Genomic DNA, 18,759 nt, shown 5'->3' with positions numbered 1-18,759 from the left:
AAGGTCATCTTCCTTATTTGTCTGTTTCTCCTCAATATCTCCTGCTGAAGAATCTATTGTTCTGACATCTGGAGAGGATTCTGGGGTGCATCAGCAACTGCAAGTTCACGCAATGAAAAATTCTGAGCATCATCCTCATCACCGGACTCCTCTACATTCTCACCAAATGGGGGCATTTTCTCTTCAGAGTGCACAACAGGAAGCTCACCATCGAATGCCTCTGAACTAGTCACTTGCTCGGTACTTGGCATGTCAATGTCACCGTCGCTCTCTTCCCCTACATATGGTTCAAACATTGGCTCCACCAAGTCTGCTCAACCCTGTTCAGCAACATCCCCAATGTCAAAGTGTAGCAAGTCCAACCCAATTTCGCACGAGTCAGTCAGCCTCAGCACGGTCTCAACAGAACCATGCACGTCACCATCGAGAGTAACAGAAATTTTTGTTTCTGTCCCCTCTCCCCCCATGGTATTGTCCCAAGTATCCAGCCGCTCATGTAATATCTTCTTTTGATTATCTATCTTCTCGTTTATTTCAACTCTATGAGCACCGAGAATATTCCTCATCCTACTTGATTTCTCTCTCTGAGCGTCCATGCTTCCAGTTATTTCAGCTCTCTGAGCATCCATCTTCTCAAGAATTTCAGCTTTTTGAGCATCCATCTTGGCCAGTATGGCACTTAACTGCTGGCCGATGTTTATCGGCAAAGCTGACATGCACTCGTTACCACCACCTGCCCCTGGGCTACGATGACTGAATGGACGGCTGGGAGAAATTTTTTAGCACCCTCCAGCTGGCTGGACTCAGTTACCCTTTCCATGAATATCACTGTCCTTTCCGAAAACCCACGTCATCAACCCCTGGATTCAGGGCTCTTTAGCAAATCTTCCCGCTTTGTTTTCACCATTTCCCCAATTTCAAGTTCGAACTTGTCCATATCAATACCTTACTCCTTTACCAACTCAGGCTAGTATCCCACTCCTGACACCACTTGTTATGACCTAGCCCTTGGGTAGAGGGCTCGGGTACTGCCTATTGCGCCGGAGGTCCTGATTGACGTGCTCAGGAGACCAATACGTATCCCGTGTGCAGTCGCGCCGTATAAGCAAGCAGATGTGACTGAGCGACGTTAACATCCGAGTGCTGATGCCAATTCACACCCCCACTCTTCAACACACAGTATTGTATGCAAATCCAGTAATGCAATACCAATTCAAAACAATGGAATAAATGCAAATGTTTTACTCAGAATAAAGAAACACAGGGTATACCAACAAGCAATGGATAAATCATATTACTAAAAATAGAATATAATAAAATATATGCAGTGGTAACAATTAAGAAATTAAAGGACAAACAGGTGCCAAGACAATATGGACAAGACAATTCAACGGTCCACCAGATATCCCTAGCTAATCCCAAGGGAGGTGTGGGGGGGGGGGCAAATAACAAAGGAATATTAAACAAGATATCAATCTGTAATTCCAGCAATCTGTGTTTGTGCGTCTGTGTGTGTGTCTGCGACCGCCGTTTCTCGACAACCACTGGTCCGATCGAATTGAAACTTGCCAGGAATATTGCCGGGGACCTGAGGATGTGCCTTTTCAAGGTTTGATATTAATCGGACAAGGGGTTCCCAAGCTACGGCCATTTATCTGTCAACCAATGACAGGACACGGTGCTATGACATCACGAATGACATCACAATGCTTTTTTTTCTTTTTTTTTTGATATGATGTCACAATTGACGCTGGGACCTGAGTATGTGCCTTTTCAAAGTTTGATATCGTTCTTCTTCATCCGTTTCAGCTGCTTCCCAAGTGTTTCCCAAGTTATGGCCATTTATGATACAGTTGGTCCGATATAATTGAAGCAATGCCCCAATCCAGTTTTTTTTAATTTTTTGCACATACGGCCACGCACCTACGGCCACGCACCTACGGGCCCGCACTAGTAAAGAAAATGATGTGCGAGGGAGAATGGTAGGGGGGGGGGAGAAGAATTCAGGCCTGTTTGAGTTGATGTTCCAGCAGCCTCACCACAGCCACAGGCCACACTGATGATGCCTCACAACCGCCCTTCCCTCTTTCTGAGTGTGTTCTCAAACTTCGCCAATGAACGAACCAGAGCAATTCCTGCAACACCTTAAAGCCACACATTGCTTCAGGTTGGCTCAGGTGACATTCAGGTGGAGGAAACGCTTCTGCTCCCTCTCCGATCAATGTGCACCAATGAGGCTCTCCTCTGCCTCAGTATCTTCAACACATACAGTGCCTCCAACAGGAGAGTCTCAGAGGGATCACTCAAATCCTCAGAGGTCTTACAGGCCAGGTATCTTGTCATAAGCTCGACCGCGCGTCCTGGGTTCATTCCCACCTTTTCCTCTCGCCGGCCATTACGCTCGTCGCACCCGCTTTCTTTTCTTCTTGACCACTCCTTTTTTTTTTAAACTTTCCCCACCCAAAAAATCCATAGTTTTTTTTCCACACGAGACCGCTTGAGGCCTCAAAGGGGGAATACAAGGCAAAAGGAGAAATAAGGTCCCGCAGCAGAAGGATCAAAACAAAACAAGAAAAAAATAAGGAAGAAAGAAACCCATCTTGAGAATCACAGTGACCAGTGCAAAATCATTGCAATGCACCACGTGAACATAATGTCCATGGACCAAACAACTCTATTCAATCCGAACTTTCCTATTAAATTCCTCCATTTACCCCACAACCCTGAACCGTAACAATATCAAATGGCTTTACAAAGAAGAAAAAGATAAGAAAAGTGTAAATTAGGATAAGCAACTGTATAATAAGTGATTTTAACAGAGATTTAACATTGTAAATGATGAGGCTCTGTGATTTATAAAGGGTCAGAGATAGTTCCGCTGTTAAGAATGTTCGAACACAAAAGGTCTTCACTCAAATGCGAGGAACTACCAAGAGGTTCCCTTTGCTAGATCGTAGCTTTCTTTCAGAAAGGCAAGGTTACATATATTTTTGTGGGGCCGCGTGTCGGCGGCGAGCATGACCGCGAGGAGGAGCAGTAGAGTCGGCTCCACCGAACACCCGGAATCTAGATAGTGCTTCTCAGAAAACTCCAAAAGGCACGGGTTCCTTATAGGACCGTGAATCGCCAATAATTCGACTGCGTGGGATATGGTTAATTGCCAAACTTCAATATACCTAAGTATCCATGCGGCAAAGATACCGGGGAATTCACACCCTCGACGGAGCTCGAGCAGAACGAGCCGTTTCCGTGCTCGAACCGTGCGTAACCCGAGCGGATGGTTACCGAGGTCCGTCGGTCCAAATGCACAAATACGGCAGCAACGGCCTTCCTAACCCCCAATACGCACCGTGGCAAACCAATGAAAGAAGCACAGAAACGAGCTGGTACATTCAACAATAGGGGTATTTATTTTACAATAATCGGGGAGGGGAAGCACACAAGAGCAGAGTTATCACGACTACAAGAAATGCAATGTACAATGAGCAAAGAAAGCACTTACACAGTTACTTAAAGAAGGGGCCCAAGGACACACACACGCACACACAAATGCCCAGAAAGACATGGACCTGTCCACCTCGTGTGGCTCTCGACGATCTTGGGGTAACGGGACTCGAACCCGCAACAGAAGCCGCTCCAAGCTCCAGGTATGGAGGGTAGCGTCGGGCGTTGGCACGCTCCTCCGGCTCGCAGGCAGGCGACACGAGATGATCTCCCAAGTTGAGATGGTCGACCGCCCGCAGCAATGCGCCAGATCTTCACCATATTTTCAGAGAAAATTGATGTCCAAATGTTTTACTTTAATCCAATTTGGCTGCCATACCATGTGACCTATGATGTCAAAGTTATCAATAACATATTAACCATGGAGAGTCCCTCTTTTGCATAAAGTTTTGCTTCGATCGGATAAGCGGTTGCAGAGAAAAATATTTTAAAGCGAAAATTTATCGATGTGGATACACACAGACAGACTGGCAGACAGGGGTGTTGCAATAGTCTTGCATCCCCCTTCAGGGTGGGATAAATAAGGGTTGGTATTATTGGAATGTACAGTCTGATTGATTAATAAAATCTTTTTGAAATTTGAGCTGGAAACCTTTGTTATTTCTCCCTTGCACACAGTGTGATAAAGACATCCAGGAGTGATTGTGTGAGCACTTTCCACTCATTCACATCCGGAGCAGTGAAGTGTTGCTGCGCAACCCTGCCTCTCTTCTCTAGATGGTGTAGTGTAGAGTGCACTGGCAAGCTGGTCACATGATTTGTGTTCGAGTAGGCATTGTTAGCAAGTATGTTTCGTGGTGAAGTTGTAATGTGATCAAGTAGCAAGCTGCAGTGTGTTGGATTTGGAGCTGTATGAACGACGCAGCATTGTTTGCTGCGGAAGGAAAACATTGTTGGCATGTCCATCATTTCTATCTTGTACTGTCCTCTATTTTGTGGTGGGTCGATTGTTTCACCGATTACACAACCTATACAGCTGATGGCATGCCTCACCTCATGAACCAATCTCCGATGTTTGTTTAGCATGGTATCTCGGACAGAAGTGCCACAAAGATAAAATTGATGTCCAGATTGTACAATGACGTACTTTTGCCCACCGTGTCACCCTGTCCAACATTATGAACATGCTGTTCTTATCTTTGTTTTAAAATTCCCCCAGAATCATCAAAATTTCTTTCATCTTTGCAGCAGGACTTACATATAAATCAATATCCACTCAGGGATTTATCATCTATTGGTAACCCATATTTACCTCCACCATTTCACCTCCGTTTGTTTGTGAGCAGGATGTGTCAAAAAAATTATGGACAGATTCGGACGAAACTTGGTGGACAGGTTGGACGAGTTGATTTGAATATGGTGAAGATCCGGATCCAGATACGAGAATTTTTAAAGCGATTCTTCACAATTCAGAGATAGGGACAAAAAACGATTTCCAGCACGATATCTCAAAACGTGGACGGGTTATGACAAAACTTGGTGGATGAGTTGGGTAGGTGACATGAACAAGCCGATTAGATTTTGGTAAAAGTCCGGATCCAGATCCGTCCTATCAGTGGGCGACAAAACAACCTGTTCAGCCTGGTGGAGGTATGCCCTCTACCGAGTGCCGTTCTAGTATACTGTACAGTAATTTGTAATGAGTAATGACACCAACGTTAAGCCATGTATATCCAAGTTTGATAGTTATCTGTGATTGTGGCTGCCTCATTACAATAGTTACAATGTTATTTCCCATGCACATATATTTCAATTGAAAACTGTTGAAAACCTATATTAATACCAACTCTGTTGTTAACTAATCCCCTTGCTTGTTATGTTGAAAACCTCAGTTTTCCAAGAGCCTCAATTTTGTGTACAAAAAGAGAAGAAGAAAATGCAGGAAAAATGAGTGTCAATATGAATATAGTGATGCAGATTTGTCAACATCTGAATTGATTGTTGGGTCCCAAGCCACAAGGAATGAAGGTGACGTGGGTAAATGACTGCAGACCAGTATCATTTAGTTCATGGTATAGCATCTGAGTGTCCATTCGGGGGTCATGAGTACAATGTATATTCCACACATGGGGTATATGACTCTGCCCTCCACAAGCTTCAGGTTCACGCTGACCTGGAGTGATCGTACCTGTAAAGGTCCGTGCTTGGGATTACAGGTGGTCCTTATGGAGCTGGGAGGAAGCTGTCGATGCAGGTGGCTGAACGACCGATACTGTAAAGCCAACAGCCACAGTTGGCATTTGGTGACATGCAGGTGACAGATTTATGCTTTTTTTGTATCAATAGCATACTGCTCAAACAGAATTAGGACCACATTAAATCTGGAAACGGTTTATACAGCTCAAAGTGTCTCTGGGGGTCTCCTAGGCATGTCATGATTAATAAGAGAATAATACCCTAGATGGGCTCATGGCATAGCGATCTCGCCAAAAGCTTCAGTTAATCCCAGTGGAGATTATGTGGTACAGCAGACAAATATGCACAGTTGTCAAATGACTGCTACAAAGTACTGGAGGTACCTCAAATATCTGGTATCAAAAGATTGCTCTTTGTATTGAAGAAAGTGTGATGATGATGATGATGATGATGGGTCAAATAGTGTGCAATGGCTTATTAACAAGGAACTGGCGGCAATAGACTGTGGTAAAATACCACTATATAAAACAAAACAACAAAACAAAAACAGGAAGCCAATTATTATTGTGCTGAGAAAGATTTGAACTACAGGGTGCCCCACAGAAAATCAGTAAATTTGGTACAGTTTATTTTAAACAAAACAAAAGCAAACTTAGATGGAGTGTAAAACAAAGATACACTTTATTTTCAAACAAAACAAAAGCAAACTTAGATGTAGTGTAAAACAAAGATACACTTTATTATATGTTAGTTTATTGATATGGTAAAATATGACAAAATAAATCTCAAAATCTCAAATTTCCTGGTTTTCTGTGGGGTACCCTGTAGAACGGCACTCTTTGATGTTGCAAAGTCGACAGATATGCCTCTGCCCACATTATTCCATCGTTATCAAAACTTGCACCAAGTATTATTTAAATCTCTTCAGCTGTTCACAAATATGACATGTTTACCTGACATGACCTTTGACCTCATAATCTAATCAGTTTATGTATACTGTTCAGTGTACATCATGATGCATACTTTTACCAAGTTTGACTTGGATCTCTTAAGCCATTCTTAAGTTATCACGGTAAGAAAAACCTCTCATTATCACGATAACCTTTGACGCCATCATCCAATCAATTCATCTCTGCATCATACTGCATACATATACCTTGTTTGGTCAAAATCCCATCACTGGTTCACAAGTTAGAATGGTAACATAATTTTTACCGAACATGACCTCTGACCTTTGACCTTTTGACCCCAAAATCTAATCAGTTCATCCTTATATTATTATACTTCCTTGTACCAAGTTTGACTTGGATCCATCAGCCGTTCTTAAGTTATTGTGATAACGAGATTTAGCACAGACGGACGTACAACCCGGAAACATAATGCTTCGGACTTCGTCAGCGGAGACATGAAAATGGGAGATTCAATAAGGAATGTCTTGAATTGTTGGATGCACTTGGCACTTAAAGAAAAGAAGAGTAAAATTAGTTTCACAACTTATAGATTTATTCAAATAATTTGATTGGCTAAACTTACCATGGATTATATGATGATAATTTTAGGTTTAGGAATGAAGGACAGGCTGAGCAACAAACTACAAGCTGTCCACAAAATCTTGTTCTGGTTTGAAATTTTTATTACAACCAAACCAAAAGAGATACAATGATGCGGTTGTTTACATTTCGTCAGATAATTCATCAAGTTTATTGTGTTCTTCAGTATCTCAACATGTGCAACGTTCGTGCCACGTAGCACATCCAAGCGGTAATACACTTCAATCCACATGCTGGTCAACATATCCCTCCTCACACTGCCGATGTAATCGTTTGTCCTTGCACAAAGTGTTTCAATGTCAGCAACAGAAGTTTGGAAAACTATCCTTGACATATACCCCCATCCTCACGGCAAGAAGTCTAAGGGCATTACATCGGGAGACCATGGAGGAGAGGGGACTGCCACACACAAGGTTGCCAACTCTGATTTTGCATCCATTACCAGATCCAACAGCTTTGGTTCTGGAGTTTACCACCAAAACGCATTAGCAACTTTGATTCCATCCATCCATTGGGACCATACTCTGTGCAGAGCGTTAGTGCAACCTAAGCAGTCTCCTTGGCTATTGGGCACAATCCTGGATGGGTCGCCACTCCGACACAGGATACCCAGCATTCTGGCACTAATTTTGCAGACCTCGGAAGGATGACGGGTAGAGTCAACCCCACTTGGTATTGATTCAACAGCCGAGTGGGATTTGAAGTCAGGATTCTAGGATCCCAAACCCACCACCCTAACCATTAAGCCAACAACAGGCATACACCTTCGGTTATGGAGGTTAAAAAATAGGAGAAAAGTTATCTTTCTTCAACTTTCCTTCCAGAAACCAATCCCCTAACTAAAACTGGGAATCACTGGAGTCCAGGGAAACATGCCAAGCTCTGCAGCAGACACTTTGTCACTGGTGAGTGAGTGATGGTATTAGTATAGTTATTAATTTATAATTTGAGTTCAGAATAAAATATTAGTTTTTCTCAATTGCTAAATCAATTGAAACTGTGGTCAGACACCAAAACCAATAATTGCACAACTGAAACAACAGCTTCCTTTGCAAAACCATGTGTTTTTATACTTGTTTTCACAAAGATTGCAAAACTAAAACATGCTATTGCAAAACACTTAAATATATAAGGATTTCAATCTCGAGTACAGCAGATACTTTTTGCAAAACACTAAACTCAAATCTCTACATTTAGCACAACATTCATCTGAGAGTTTCTTGTTTTTATCATTGAATCCACATGTTTGCAAATGAAAGCAATCAATTCCGATATCACCTTCATTTATACTGTACTTCACAAGTGCAAATGCAAGTTGCTCAAATTTTCAATCATCTATCAGACCTTAATCATGAATAAAGGGGGCACAGGTGAACTCTCAGTCATGGGAGAGAAATGGAGCAGATACGAGAGGGAAGACAAGACAAGACAAAAGACAAGACAAGACGGAGCTGGAGCTGGAAAAGGAAAAAGAAGAACACATTATCTTTCAAATGAGATATGAGCAACCATCGATGATCATCTAATCAACCATGGACTGACAATGAGAGAAGCTGGGCAGTGGGTGCAACCCAATCTCATGAGATCAACGGTTGCTTCAGTCATTCGTATCTTCAGGAATGAGAATAGGTAAGTGACCTTTGAAAAGTGTACACCTCTGTCTTGTCTGTAGTGTATTGTACTGTAAGCGATCGAGAAAAAAGTACATTTTAAGGTGTCGTTTTGCTTTCATTCAATTGCATGTTGTATTCCTGTCCGTCAACATTCCATCGATTTCTAGAATTTAAAGAAAAGCCCTTTTGGTAGCAGAGGACGAGTCTTCGCCGAACAACGAGAGAGTGCAATTGTGGACACAGTCATTGCAAACAACGTCATCCGTCTAAAAGACATTCAGGACAATGATACATTTCCAAATATTGTCCATGCTTGTTTGGCAACTGTTGACAATGTCCAAAAGAGAAACCGATTTAAAACAAAACGAGTGTACAGAGTGCCACTGATAGGGTAAAGGAGATGTGGTATCATTATGTACAATACAGCACGCCTGCTGGTGCTCTGAGATTGAATGGATGAAAGTCCTATCTCCCCAAGGGGAGAGAGCGAAGAGAGAAGAGCTAATAAACTTTGTCATTGTATGGAACAATGTCAGCTTCCACCACTGTGCTTGTCTGAGGGTGGTTTGGAGCTCATGCACGCTTGTCAGTCGTGTTTCCCCCAACCTACTCTCCTTTCTTGAACCCCGTAGAGGAGTTTTATTTCCCCCTGGTGCTGGAAAGTGTATGACCGTGATCCCCATGAGCAGGCAACCCTTCTCTAGTCCATGGAGGAGGCATGTCACGACATCACTGCAGATGCATGTCAAGGGTGGATCTGCCATGCAAGGCACGTTCTTCCGACATGTATGGCCAGAGAAAACATAACCTGTGATGTTGATGAGAACATGTGTCCTGACAGAAAGCAGAGGCTGGATGTTGAATACCAGTAAAATCCCTTTTTTATCCAAACAAGCTTAAATGAGCTAAGATCCTCGTCCTCTTAATGATGACGTCATAAAAACGAATATGACGTCATTGTGATGTATCAGGTTTGCGATAAATTATCTCTGCTAATGTCTGGCTTGATTTCCGCAAACAAAATTCAAACAGCTTGCCTAGTTTTGGAGATAATGGTATAGGCGATTTCCATTAGCGGCGATATTATGACGTCAACTTTTTTTCTTGGAAGAATTTCCAAAATCGGAGATGGTTGCTGCCTGCGCGTGGGCTTTCTGCATATACATGGCAAGTTTCACGAAGATCCGATGAAAACTCTGGGTTGTTAAACAAAAAATGTCAAAAAATAGGGATGACGTCATAAAAATTGATATGACATCATAGTGATGTACCATATGTGTGGTAATTCATCTCTGCTAATGCCCTGTTCGATTCCCGCAAACAGAATTCAAAAAGCTTGCCTAGTTTCGGAGATAATTTTTTAGGTGATTTCCATTAGCGGAGATATTTTGACGTCATAACTTTTTTTCTAGGAGGAATTTTCAAAATCGGAGATGGTTGCTGTCTGTGCAGGATATTTTTACATATATATGCCAAGTTTCAGGAAGTTTCGATGAAAACTGTAGGCTGTGAAACAAAAAAGTCCACAAGAACAACAACAACGTGAGTAAGACTTAGAGATCCTCCACAAGGATATAAAAAGTTGTTTTTGTTGTAATTATTGCAAACTATGATTTTATATATAACTGTTCAGTGATGTCTGTGTCATCTGTGGCTAAGTCTACTGAAAAAAACACAAAGATATGCACTTATGGTCACATGACACAATTTCCAATAAAGTAGAAAGAATAAACAAGCAGAATATGATATAAAGACAAAATTTTAAAGAATAGGTAAAACATTTTGAAGTTTATATTTTAATTGATTGCACTCTTGTGAAATGGTTGATATATAATGCAAGCTTCTCATTTGATGACAAAAGTATCATTTTGATGCGAACATTTGATTTTGAGATTCGATAGCATTATAGCATTTTCAAAAAGATTTTTGAAGTTTTGCAAACCACAAGACCGTTTTGATACTTACCACCCTGTTTAGAAGGAATGTCTGAGCTGGCAAAGCGACGTGCTGGTACTCCCTCACATCCGGCACCCAAATGGTGGTTTGAATGGTCACTGCGCCGGAAGCGGGGTGTTTTCCGTGTGGATGCCAATCGTCCCAAACCCGATCTGTCCTTCAACAGATAATTATCTAGAAGGGCACTCGGTAGAGTGCAAACCTCCACCACGTAATGCCTGATCCGTGATAACATATCGGGCCCAATACATTTTTGAAATATGCTATACAGACTACAGTACGATATCGTTTTTGGCCCTATCTCTCAATGGTGAAGAATCACTTTAAAAGTTATATAATTCTCGTATCCAGATCCAGAATCGGATCTTCACCAAAATCAAATCAATTCGTCATGGTCACACACCCAACCTGTCCACCAAGTTTCATCGGAATCCATCGACAACTTTTTGAGATATCCTGCACACAAACAGACAGACAAACAAACAGAGAGGGGTGAAAACATAACGTCCTTCATAGTACTGCAGCATAGCAAACCAATTGTTCGACTTTTCATAAAAGCACAAAAATTGGTACATATGTTGACTAATGTATTCTGAACAATTCTGGATATGGAGCCACTCGAGATTTTGCCTTGGTCAGATTTGGCGGCCATTTTCCAAAATGGCCACCATTCTACTTCAACAACATGGGATATCTGTCATTGTTATTCTCTTTGTAGGTTTCTGAGAGGTGATAAATACTCCATGTGATGTGCATTTACAAAGGAAAACAATACAAATGTCATTTGTGTTGATTTATTATATTTCCAACCATTGTATTGGGGAAAAATGGTCATTTTTTATGGGAAAATCCATTTTCGCACACAGCATCAGTGACAGGTTCAGAAGTATTTTGTTGTGGTGGTGGTAGTGGTGGAAGTGGTGTTGTAGTAGTAGTAAGTAGTATTAGTGTGGTAACAAGGTGTTTTGTGTCTTTGCAGAATATGGAGCGATAATCATCAGGAGCGGTGTCAACACGAGCGGGAGTGACCATGTCAAAGAAGTTCCAGCGAGTGCATTCTTCCATGGACCGTGCGTCTGTTGGCCCATCCAACACAAACTGGGAACTGTGTGCCATATGCAGGAGGACACAGCAGAGTCCCTTGTTTGCCCAGAAAATATGAAACGCCCAAACACAGGGAGTGGGTACAAGACACTGGCTGGGAATCTGATGCAGTTTGGAGAGTTGGGCTTACTACCCGGAACACTGCAGCTTGATAGACTTGATGAAGGAGAGGGCATCGATGCCTCACTGGTTGCTCACAAAGCTGTCTATCATTAACGATGCATGCTTCGTTTTAATACAACAAAGTTGCAAAGAGCACAGAAGAGGCCAGCAGGAGGCAGCTCATCTGGTGAAGGCAATGCCGTGCCAGGAAAGCGCACCAGGTCACTCAGTGCAGAATCAAGTACCTCTAGTCAACACTCATGCTTCTTCTGCAGACAGTCTGGTGTGGACACCTTACATGAAGCCACCACCTTCACGATTGATCAGCGTGTGCGGCAGTGTGCAACACAAATTGGAGACCACGAACTGCTGGCACGGCTCAGCATGGGTGATATGCGAGCTCTTGATGTCAAGTATCATTTTCCAAGTGTTTAATGTCTCTCTACAATCGCGCAAAGTCCTCTGTCAATGCTGAAGACAAGACTGGTCATGAAAGTGTGGTCTCCGGAATTGTGCTGGCAGAACTTGCCCTTTACATTGAAGATACTCACCTGGAAGAGGACACATCTCCTTTATTCAGACTTGCCGACCTAGCAAACCTGTACGCGAACAGAATGGAGCATTTTGGAGTTCCCTTGGACATGACATGGAGTGAAAGTGAATACGACAAGGCTGAAAGAACACCTATTAGCCCAGTTCCCAGGCCTACAGGAACAGTGCAAAGGACGAGATGTCCTGTTGGCATTTGATGAGGACATTGGCGAGGCACTTGGCAAAGCCTGTGAGCTGGACTGTGACAGTGAATTAGTTCACCTCACTCGAGCTTCACAGATAGTTCGTCGATACATGTTTGAGGAAGCCAACTCATTCACTGAAGGCTGCCAGCAGGAGGCTGTGCCACCTGTGCGACTTTCACTGGTAAATATGGTGCTGCATGGACCCTCCATCAAGAATCAATTTGATGCTCCTTCAAGACAGGCAGCTTTGTCCATTGCACGGGTCCTACGAACCGCTCTGGACCACACTCCCTGAGGCTTCAAAAATCTGCTTCGAGCTGGTGTCGTGCAGCTGCAAATGCAAGAAGGCTAATCTGAAATGCACTGCACTGTGTGCTTGTGAAGGAGAATGCCAGTAGACAGATGCAGTAGACACAGACTGAGATATCGGCCTAGCTTAGAATGTGCAAATGCAAAGTCGCATTGCTTGTAAAAGTGTTGACTTCTTGATCCAGAGCCAGTACACTTGAGCTCAGAAACTCATATTGTACTAGACTGATGTATGCGTGTACCATGTGTCCTGGTACAATGGTAGTAGACAGTAAACCGTAGCCGCTTCAAAGTGAAGTGTACAATAATTTGACTACATTTTCTGAGTTTGTCATTATCACGATTATCAGTTCCCTTTTCAAAATAGAGTAAAGTATGTAATCTATAATGCAATTTTTGTTGATTCCAAACCCATTGAATGTGATGAATATCATTTGACTCTTGTTCTCCAGGCAATAATGGGTACTTTTCAGCAAAATGTTTCAGGAGAGCAGCAATTTACAAATCAAATAATGTCTTTTTTACTGAAAATACTGGCTCATAATATTTGAATACGCCTTTTCATGGTCAATTTACTGAATTTTACACTTTCCTTATATCTACCACCAATACAATAAGAAAATAAGAGCATATAGCCAATTTCGCTAAAGTAGAATGGCGGCCATTTTGGAAAATGGTCGCCGAACCTGACCAAGGTACAATCTTGGGTGGCTCCATATCTAGAATTGTTCAGAATACATTATTCTACATGTGTAGCAATTTTGGTGCTTTAATGCAAATTTGAACAATTGATCTGAAATATCAGACGACGCTGCAGGACTATCACCTTTGGTGGCAGAGGTAACCAGTGTACAACACAAAACATAAGGATATTTAATAAGTAATGTATTAATCCCCACTGTCTACCCTTCAGACATAAACACCATTTCATAACAATGATTTCAAATGAAACACTCAATGCTTTTAAAACTCCCAAATTTACACATGAAAGGTTTCAATGCAGTTTTGAATTAACTCTCCACTTTCAAGTTGGCAACTTTTCTCATACAGCCCGCACTTAATAAAGAAAACCCGAGCAGGGTACAAAACTGATGTGAAAGTCGGTAGTGTTCACATTTGAAGCAGGCTCTGTTGCTCCGATAAATGCACACGGAGTTACATCCGACTGGCCAGCCACATGGTGAGTCCCCAAGAGGTCAGGTCAGGTTTCGGAGCATGCGCCAGAGCAGCGCGTCGCTGCGTCCACTTTCCGCCAGTACTCCAAGGGCCTCCGTCTGGCCATCCCCCAGGCAGATGCCTGGCCCATCCTCATCTCCTTGAGATGCCGATCAACCTGCTGCAACCATGAGGCACGCGGTGGGCCCATTGGCCTCCTCCACTCATGAGACTCCCTCGTTGAGAAGATCTGGTGAGCAGGATCAGAGTCAGGAAAACTAGCCACATGTCCATACAGCAGCAGGTGACGCTTACAGACTATGCAGGTAACAAATCTCATTTGAGTCTCTCTCAGCAACTGTTTGATGGACACAAAGTCCGACCAGCGATAGCCAAGGATTCTCCAAAGAGACCTGGTACCAAAGGAATTAAGTCTCCATCTCAGATCCTTGGTCAGAGTCCAAGTCTCACATCCATAGAGCAAGACTGGAAGCACCAAGGTCCTGAAGACTCGGACTTTCGCCCTCCCGCACAGGTAACGGCAGCACCACACCCCATTATCCAGTGAATCCATGACTCCCCAGGCCCGACCCAGACGTCTATTAACCTCTGACTCACAGCCAGCAGACATGAATATCACTGCAAAGCGAAGTGAATCTCTCCACGACCTAACATCCTCACCACAAGCAGGCACAGATAGGACAGCAGCATCCACGAAAGCCTGGATCTTAGTTTTGACCCAGGAAACCCATAATCCCAGTGGCTCAGACTCCTCATTCAGAACCACGAGTGCCCCCAAAAGGATATCTAAAGTCTCCGCAAAGATGACTGCATCATCTACGAAATCAAGGTCGGAGATCTTGAGTTTCCCAAACGATGCACCGCAGCTTGATCTTTCCGACATCCTCCCTAGAATCCAGTCCATACAAGTGCTGAAAAGTGTGGGGGCCAGTACACACCCCTGACGAACTCCAGTAACAACTGGAAATAAGTCAGAGATGGTACCACCACATCTCAGAGCACTCTCAGTACCAGAGTAGAGTTCAGACATCAGATCGATCAGTTTTGGTGGCACCCCAAGAAGACCAAGAATCCTCCAGAGGGCATCCCGATTCACTGCTTCAAACGCTTTGCAGAGATCAACATAGGCTGAAAGCAGCCCCTGCCAAAACTCTCGTCTGCGTTCGGTGAGGACCCAAAGAGCAAGGATACGGTCAATCGTTGACCTCTTTGGTGTAAAGCCTGACTGCTCTGGACGCTAGTGCTCAAGCAGATGGTGGTGAACCCTCTCAAGAATTATCCGAGCAAAGACTTTGCCGGGCACTGAGAGTAGCATCACCACTCGGTAGTTGTTGCAGTCTTGGCGATCACCCTTCCCTTTCCAGAGAGGGACAACAAGGCCCCTCTTCCAGTGAGTTTGGATGATGCTTGTGTTCCAGGCAGAGCACAGAATTGCATGCTACGACACGAGTGTAGCATTTCCACCAGCCTTGAGAAGTTCAGCATGGATGCCACAGATCCCTGGAGCTTTACCCCATTTTAACCGGTTCACCGTAGCCTGTGTTTCCAAAAGCGAAGGTGGACCACAGTTGATCGGAGGGTCAGCAACAGTTATTATAACAGCCCTGACGTCCAACTCGACAGCTGGTGGATCAGCATGGTACAACCGCTCAAAGTAACCGGCCCAGCGGGCCTTCACTTCGGACTCCTCTGTCAAGAGCCTACCACCCTCTGCTCAAACTGCAGTACACCGAGGGATGGGCTTGGATGAATGCAATACACAAATTCCCCTGTAAGCAGGACGAGAATCACTTGACCACAGTTGATGCTCTACCCCCTCACAGATTCCTTGCACATAGGCTTCCTTGTCCAGCCTTAGCGCACGTACAGTTTTACGCCTCAGCTCCCTGAACAGCTCAGCTCTGCCATTCTGCCTGGCCCTGTGACTCTGGTCAATGGTATACAATGTCCCTTGAGACAAAATTCTTCTTTGCCCTCTGGTGAGTTCCAAGACATCCACCGGCAACATCAAGGACGGTGGTCTTGAAGGCACTCCACAACTCTTCAGGACCTCCCAAAGCACCCAGACTCCCCAAATCTCCACTCAGCTTGTTCGCAAACTCCTCAGCTTCCTTCTCATCCTTGAGCTTGCCAATATCCAGCCTCGGCTGGGATGGTACCATTCTCCTGGATTTAAGGTGAAACTTAAGAGTTGCTACAACAAGCCGGTGGTCAGTATTGAGGAATTGAGCACTCCGGTAGACCCTGCAGTTCTAGATCATCCTCCAGCAACCATCAACGAGGACATGGTCAATCTCCTTTGCCACATCGCCAGCGTTGGAATACCAAGTCCAGCGATGAGCTTGTGGGCGCTGAAACCATGAACCGGCCACCCAAGTCCATGGCTTCTTGCAAAGTCAAGGAACTTAGTGCTATTCAGGTTCACAGTTCCTGGCCCATGGGGACGAACACACGTCTTATTGTTGTGGGTCGGGCTTCGGTGGCGATAAACGACCACGAGGTGGAACAGTGGAGTCGTCTCCCACCAAACACCCAGAATTTAGGTCGTAACCCTTGGATAACTCCAAAGGTCACGGGTCCCTTCATGGAACGTGGTCGCCAATATTTTGACGGTGTGGGGTAGGGTAGATTACCTAATTTCAATATACCTAAATACCCACGTCGTTCAACTACCAGGGAAACCACACCCTCGGCCGACTTTGTCCGAATCAGGTCGCTATCACCGACTCGGATCCGGCGTAACTGAGCGGGAGTTACCAAAGCCGCGCCGGACCAAATGAACAACCTCCGGCACGAATGGCCTTACTAATTCGCAATACGCACCATGCTGGGCCATTGGAGGAAAGCACAGAAAACGAGCTGGTACATTTAACATGGGATTTATTTTACATTAAATCGGGAGGGAGACACAGCAGCATTATCACGAATAACAGGCAGGCAATGTACAAGCATAGGAAAGCACTTGCACAATTCTACTTATCAGACTGGTGCCACGCGCACGCGCACGCGCACGCACACGCGCACGCACACGCACACGCACACGCACACACAGGGCCCCGTCGGGTCTTGATTTCGGCCTTTCAGCTAGGAGGGAAGGCGAGCTGAGGGCAGGGGCCTATTCGGGTATCTCCCCGCCTCGTGCGGTTTCACCGGACCCGCACTTGTGGAGATCGAGTCCGTGACGGGAACGGGGATCCCAGCTCGAGCGCTCCAATGCAAACCACCAAGGTGGGACTCGAACCCACGACCCAGACCAATCCGCACACGCCACCAAGACCGCAGACCGCAATCGACACGATCCTGCAGAACGCACCCTTGTCTGCCCAGCACTGGTCCAGACATCCACTCTACCCTTCTGAGGTGGGAGGGGTCTCTTCTCCTCCCACTCACCTCCTGATTGGTTGTCGGATGACTCGTAGTCACCTCCTGATTGGCTTGGGCGTGTCATGCTCGCCCTTCGCTCATTGGCTGGAGGAAACGGTCCATGCCCTTCTTTGGGATGGAGTCTCGAACTGAGGCGTTGGAGGCTCCGCCCACGCCTTCAGCTAAAAACACGTGGGCAATGGCGACCGGTAGAGTGCGGGGCGATGGCGTTGTTGTCGTGGATGTAGTAGTAGTTGTTGTAAAAGCCGAGCTAAAAAATAACTCGTAGCGCACACATGCAATTCCCATTTGACAGAAGGAAGGATTTTAACTAAAAACACACACTTATCGAAATAACTGAACTACGGGGACTCTGGCTGTCTGTGTGCACATGGCTTCCACATTCGTAACATTATAACTATCTCTATCAGTTCCACTCGATGCATTGAAATCCCCCAAGACTAGAAGTGTATCTCGTCTGGGGCACTGATCAACTACAGACTCGAGTGTGGCAAAGAATGCATCTTTCACGGTGAGCTCACTCGCCTCAGTCGGAGCATAACAGAGACCAGGGAAATGACACCTAAGGAGTGACGAATCCTTAGTCTCATAATACGCTCATTGACCGGTGTTACCTCAATTATCATTGGAGTCAGCTTATTGGGCACAGCTACAGCAATTCCTTGGGCATGGTAACCATCAGAGTGACCAGACAAATAGTAGGTGTAACCACCTGACATGATCTCGCCACTATCTGGTCTCAGACCCTCAGAGTGCTGCAATACCAATGTCCAAACGCTTGAGCTCAGATGATAACAGAGACAGATAATTATCTTCTCTTCGGGATAGGACATTCCATGCACCTACCCGAAAGGACCGCCTCAGGTTAACCCAAGGAGACCGCCGTCTCGTGGACGACACCGCAGCACCAAGCTGACACACACCACCACAATCTGACCCAGGTCGGTTACCCCGTGGTTCCCCTCCTATCATCAAAGAGTGAGGGTCCCGAAGGCTTTGCCCCAATCCCGTCATCCGGTGAGCTGCCTTGCGAAGGGAAGCTGCACAGGAGGTCCCACTCCCACGGAGTGGGTTTTCAGATTTCTTTGCGTTTTGCGGAATGAAGGGTTTTACAGTGGCCGGAGTGCAAATCCTGCCACCAACCTCCTCATAAGAAGTAACCCAACTGCAGGAGGACGTCCGCAGACA

General features: G+C 44.8%; 1 pseudogene; it reads left to right on the top strand.

Annotated features, from left to right (window-relative positions):
- The first annotated feature begins 11,789 nt into the window (after window positions 1–11,789).
- On the top strand, window positions 11,790–12,997 carry LOC147029820 (uncharacterized; annotated as a pseudogene).
- The last annotated feature ends 5,762 nt before the right edge of the window (window positions 12,998–18,759 follow it).

The sequence above is a fragment of the Eptatretus burgeri genome, chromosome 3, assembly GCF_056783735.1.
Source record: "Eptatretus burgeri isolate ZD-2024b chromosome 3, Ebu_testis_v1, whole genome shotgun sequence".
Classification (NCBI taxonomy): Eukaryota; Metazoa; Chordata; class Myxini; order Myxiniformes; family Myxinidae; genus Eptatretus; species Eptatretus burgeri.
Note: the sequence above shows the minus strand (reverse complement) of the source record. Positions and strands in the feature narration are given on the sequence as shown.